Genomic DNA, 6,378 nt, shown 5'->3' with positions numbered 1-6,378 from the left:
TTCCAGACTGTCCAAAGTGTCGACCAGCCGATCTGTCTGCAGGTGAGCGACTCTCTGATGTGGCTCCAGGTGGGTTTGGCAGTAAGAGGTATAACACACTATGCAGGACTTCACAGCCTTCAGCTGGGTCCCAGTACAGACGTCACAGGGAACTTCTCCTGGATCAACACAAGGCGGCTCTTTGACTCGTACAGTCCTACAAAACCGATCAACCATCTCTGAAAAGAGGGTATTGACCCGTAAATCAGGTCTTGTGTGGAACAGCTCGTTGCAAAAAGGACATTTGTACTGGACTTGGTCATCCCAGAACGTTGTAATACAGGTTCTGCAGAAGTTGTGTCCACATGGTGTGGAGACTGGGCTGTTGAACACATCCAGACAGATGGAACAGGAGGAGTCCTCCTCAGACCCGGAAGTGGCAGAGGCCATTCCTAGAAAACATGTATTATCAAGTTTTAAAACATTTCATTATTATTACATTTACATTGTGGGCATTTAACAGACGGCGGGAGGCTATACAGAGTATAAGTGAACTCTGAGCAAGTGAGTCTTGTATCTAACTTGTATATTAATGGTCGAAAGAGGGTTTAAACTCTTAGTTCTAATGCTAGTTCTAATATTAAAGTGTTTTTTAATATTGTATATTCCTCGTTTCAATCAGAAATTTTCAACACGGCCCCCTGCCAACAGCATCAATGAGGATTACAGTAAAGCTGGTGGACTCACCTTATAATGAGGATTACCGTAAACCTGGTGGACTCACCTTAAAATGAGGATTACAGTAAACCTGGTGGACTCACCTTATAATGAGGATTACAGTAAACCTGGTGGACTCACTTTATAATGAGGATTACAGTAAACCTGGTGGACTCACTTTATAATGAGGATTACAGTAAACCTGGTGGACTCACCTTATAATGAGGATTACAGTAAACCTGGTGGACTCACGTTATAATGAGGATTACAGTAAACCTGAATCTGACTATTAAATTCCCAAATTGTTGTTCTTTGTCTCCAGACAGAGAGAAGAAGTGCCTCCATGTCGTGTTAGTTTGATCACTTTGCATTCCATTTAAAGTAATAATTCACTCTCAAAGCAAATTTCTATCAGTTTAAAATAAGGTACGTACGCGTCTTAACCACGTTAGCATGGGCTGAGCGGTCTCTGATTCCTGCCCAGCTGAAACACTTGACGTCACAACGCTACACGTCCAGAGGTCGGAGAGAGGGGTTAACAGGGAAGCTCTTTTTCTCTCCCTGGAAACTATCTAGAGCATCAAATACAACGTTATCCAAATGACAAAAAGCCACACTTATCTACAACATGGGAAGTATATAATAATGCTGAATCGTTATAAATTAAATAAAGTAGACTATAGTATAGTAATAATAACCAAAAATGGACATGTGTATTTTACAGATGTAAATGACAACATATTTTTTGTCTGCAATTACTGTAATTGACGCTGTGACCTCATTTTTTGACCTCAGTTCAGGAGGGTGGCTTCTATGTGACCCAGTTAGTTAACCCCTCAAGTGTAACTCATGTAAATATTGCATTTGCATAAATCTGAGATTGGTTCAAGATGCTAAATAACACCTCTACACCAAATTCCGAATGTTTTATCCATCGGGACGGCCTTTACGAGCATTTACACTGTGAATACCTTAAAATAAAAAATATAGAAACATAAATCTGCCATGATTACTGCCTGGCTATGACTGCCAGTTATGTTCTTTGTAAGGTGTGGTGAGGAAATGGTTCCAAGGGACGGTTGACTGTAACTTCAAAACAAGTTAGGCGAGGAAAGTACCTTTACATTCCACCTTTGAATACTTTTGCTGCGTTTATTAGTTCAGGATTCCTGACAGACAGGTTGGTTGCATTTAGTGAGCATATGACCATTCTCCTCCAGCCATTGCCAATTTTGTTCACGATTGAATGGTTTTGCTTGTTCTCTTCCTGGTAGGCAAACGTTCAAAACTTTGAACTCCCCAACGCAATGTGTTACAACTAACGCTAATGGAAACAGCTTTGCAAATCAATAAATATGCACAGTGGTAAGATAAGTTTATGCATCCATGCTAAAGCTGACTAAAAAGAGGAATACATAATCATATTCTGGAAATCGATCTTAATGCCTTAATTAAAAAAATTAGGAAAAATTCAACTTTTTAGGCCACCAATTTTCTTTGTGAATGAATAATGTATCCTGAATAAAGTGGCAGATTGGCATGGTTTTATTTCAGTTAGCCCATTAGCTGGTTTGATTTGCAGTGAGAAATCATTAGGCTAACTAACAGCTATTAGGCTAACTGAAAAGAACCATGCCAGTCTCTAGGTATGGTGAAGGGTATGTGATGATGTGGGGCTATTTTAATTCCAAAGGCCTAGTTGACTTTATCAGCATGCATAGTATACTGGATCCACGAAATAAATGGCCTTTAAACAAAAAAATCTGCCTGCCTCTATGGGAATTTAACATAGGGGTTCCAATACTTATGCCCGAAGAACATTTATTTATTTACGATACATTATTCATTCACAAAGAAAAATAGTGGCCTAAAAGGTTGGATTTTTTTACATTTGTTTGTCATTCCAAAAGATAATTTTTTTATACCTCTTTTAAGTCAACTTTAGCATGGGTGCATAAACTTATTCTTACCACTGTATTATTAATCCACCTTGCCGTGAAATCTGAAATGTGGACATAAAGGTCTACATTTTCTAGTGATTTTTCTGTCTTTCCACTTGACATTGGGATTAGATTATGTATCTACACATATGATCACCTGACTCAAAGCCACACTTATCTAAAACAAGGGAAATATTTAATAATGCTGAAACCTTATGAAATAAAATAAAGTAGCTTATAGTACAATAACCACAAATGGACAATGTAAATAACCGCATATTTTTTGTCTGCAATTACTGTAATTAACGCTGTGACTTCTATGTGACCCAGTTAGTTAACCCCTCAAGTGTAACTCATGTAAATATTGCTTTTTTGCATAAATTGCGATTTTGATTTGTCCAACACGCAAAATAAGACCTGTACACCAAGTTTCAGAATGTTTTATCCATCGGGACGGCCATTACGAGCATTTACACTGTGAATACCTTCAAATAAAAAAATATAGAAACATAAATCTGCCATGATTACTGCCTGGCTATGACTGTCAGATAGGTTATTGTAAGGTGTGGCGAGGGAGTGGTTTCAAGGGATGGTTGACTGTAACTTCAAAACAATTTAGGCGAGGAAAGTACCTTTACATTCCACCTTTGAATACTTTTGCGACGTTTATTACTTCTGGATTCCTGACAGACAGGTTGGTTGCATTTAGTGAGCAGAGAACCATTCTGCTCCAGCCATTGTCAATTTAGTTCATGATTGAATGTTATTGCTTGATCTCTACCTGGTAGGCAAACATTCAAAACTTTGAACTCCCCAACGAAATGTGTTACAACTATCGCTAATGGAAACAGCTTTGCAAATCGATAAATATATACAGTGGTAAGAATAAGTTTATGCACCCATGCTAAAGTTAACTAAAAAGAGGAATGAAAATTCATCTTAATGCCTTAATTAAACAAATGAGGAAAAATCCAACCTTTTAGGCGACCAATTTTTTTATGTCAATGAATAATGTATCGTGAATAAATTGGAGAAGATTTCGGAAGTTTTCACAAAATGTTCACTTTACAGCACAATCATCCTGACAGACATTATGGTTCAAAATAGCATTTAGCATTCTAAATAAGGCCTAAACACAGAGGTTCAGAATGGTTTATGCATCGGGCAGCCATGAGGAGGATTTAACTAAGACCTGAAGTTATAGCGCCCCCTATGGGAATCTCTGCACCAATCTTTTTCGAGATCTAAGTTAGAGGGACAACCAAAGGTCTGAGAAATTTTAAAAAATTGTACCACTCAGAGATTGAGATATGGTCCGTCAAAATATAAATAATAATTGCAGCAATAACAACAGGTCTCCACAGATACTACCTAACCAGATGCCTAGCGTTAAAGTCACCCAGGGTCACCGGCTGCTTGACTCCCAGCTGAAAGGTTCTGAGTGCAATCTCCAATGTCTGGAGTCTTCAAGAAGACCCCAACCCCTGTCTCTGTACTGTCTAACCCCTACCTGCTCCTTAATGACCTGTCTCTGTACTGTCTAACCCCTACCTGCTCCTTAATGACCTGTCTCTGTACTGTCTAACCCCTACCTGCTCCTTAATGACCTGTCTCTGTACTGTCTAAACCCTACCTGCTCCTTAATGACCTGTCTCTTTACTGTCCAACCCCTACCTGCTCCTTAATGACCTGTCCCTGTACTGTAAACCCCCTACCTGCTCCTTAATGACCAGTCTCTGTACTGTCTAACCCCTACCTGCTCCTTAATGACCTGTCTCTGTACTGTCTAACCCCTACCTGCTCCTTAATGACCTGTCTCTGTACTGTCTAACCCCTACCTCATCCATAATGACCTGTCTCTGTACTGTCTAACCCCTACCAGCTCCTTAATGACCTGTCTCTGTACTGTCTAACCCCTACCTGCTCCTTAATGACCTGTCTCTGTACTGTCTAACCCCTACCTGCTCCTTAATGACCTGTCTCTGTACTGTCTTACCCCTACCTGCTCCTTAATGACCTGTCTCTGTACTGTCTAACCCCTACCTGCTCCTTAATGACCTGTCTCTGTACTCTCTAACCCCTACCTGCTCCTTAATGACCTGTCTCTGTACTGTCTAACCCCTACCTGCTCCTTAATGACCTGTCTCTGTACTGTCTAACCCCTACCTGCTCCTTAATGACCTGTCTCTGTACTCTCTAACCCCTACCTGCTCCTTAATGACCTGTCTCTGTACTGTCTAACCCCTACCTGCTCCTAATGACCTGTCTCTGTACTGTCTAACCCCTACCTGCTCCTTAATGACCTGTCTCTGTACTGTCTAACCCCTACCTGCTCCTTAATGAGCTGTCTCTGTACTGTCTAACCTCTACCTGCTCCTTAATGACCTGTCTCTGTACTGTCTATCCCCTACCTGCTCCTTAATGACCTGTCTCTGTACTGTCTAACCCCTATCTGCTCCTTAATGACCTGTCTCTGTACTGTCTAACCCCTACCTGCTCCTTAATGACCTGTCTCTGTACTGTCTAACCCCTACCTGCTCCTTAATGACCTGTCTCTGTACTGACTAACCCCTACCTGCTCCTTAATGGCCTGTCTCTGTACTGACCCCTACCTGCTCCATAATGACCTGTCTCTGTACTGTCTAACCCCTACCTGCTCCTTAATGACCTGTCTCTGTACTGTCTAACCCCTACCTGCTCCTTAATGACCTGTCTCTGTACTCTCTAACCCCTACCTGCTCCTTAATGACCTGTCTCTGTACTGTCTAACCCCTACCTGCTCCTTAATGACCTGTCTCTGTACTGTCTAACCCCTACCTGCTCCTTAATGACCTGTCTCTGTACTGTCTAACCCCTACCTGCTCCTTAATGAGCTGTCTCTGTACTGTCTAACCTCTACCTGCTCCTTAATGACCTGTCTCTGTACTGTCTATCCCCTACCTGCTCCTTAATGACCTGTCTCTGTACTGTCTAACCCCTACCTGCTCCTTAATGACCTGTCTCTGTAATGTCCAACCCCTACCTGCTCCTTAATGACCTGTCTCTGTACTGTCTAACCCCTACCAGCTCCTTAATGACCGGTCTCTATACTGTCTAACCCCTACCTGCTCCTTAATGACCTGTCTCTGTACTGTCTAACCCCTACCTGCTCCTTAATGACCGGTCCCGGTACTGTCTAACCCCTACCTGCTCCGCAAATGACCTGTCTCTATACTGTCTAACCCCTACCTGATCCATAATGACCTGTCTCTGTACTGTCTAACCCCTACCAGCTCCTTAATGACCGGTCAACAACTGTCATCAACCTACTGATAAGATTCAAAGTTATTCATATTTATGGTCTATCACGGATCAGAGTGGACTACAGTACCTTCGTCGTCTTCCTGCTGTGATGAAGTGAGCCACACCAAACCGTCCGACTCATAACAAGGAAATGATGAACCAACCAGTTGGACCAGTTCCCCTCCGAGGTCAAACTCCTCCCAGACTCTGATTTTATATGAGCTGCGTATTTCCGGTCACAGGGCGCTGTTGTCTCTGTTAACCTCGGACGAGAGGCAGGGTGTTTTTTCCTAGACGCAGATTCATAGACCCTCTCATTCTCAAGGAGGGGAAAGATGTGGAGATGCTGCCCGGACGTTTCTATTGCACTATTTAATAACTATTCATCATCCACACAGAAGGCCTCAAAGGGCTTCAAACGTGTCTGATAAGATCAAGTTCAACTTGCGGATATCATACC

General features: G+C 41.9%; 1 protein-coding gene across 1 annotated transcript in view; it reads right to left on the bottom strand.

Moving 5' to 3' along the window:
• LOC115541487 (E3 ubiquitin/ISG15 ligase TRIM25-like) overlaps nt 1-6,378 on the bottom strand; it is a gene marked incomplete at its 3' end in the record, with an annotated part of 44,702 nt that extends 38,324 nt beyond the window's left edge. The window contains exon 1 of the mRNA XM_030353233.1: nt 6,007-6,378. The remainder of the gene's footprint in view (nt 1-6,006) is intronic.

This window comes from Gadus morhua, chromosome 4 (genome assembly GCF_902167405.1).
Source record: "Gadus morhua chromosome 4, gadMor3.0, whole genome shotgun sequence".
Taxonomy (NCBI): domain Eukaryota; kingdom Metazoa; phylum Chordata; class Actinopteri; order Gadiformes; family Gadidae; genus Gadus; species Gadus morhua.
This window is presented reverse-complemented; position numbering and strand designations above follow the sequence as displayed.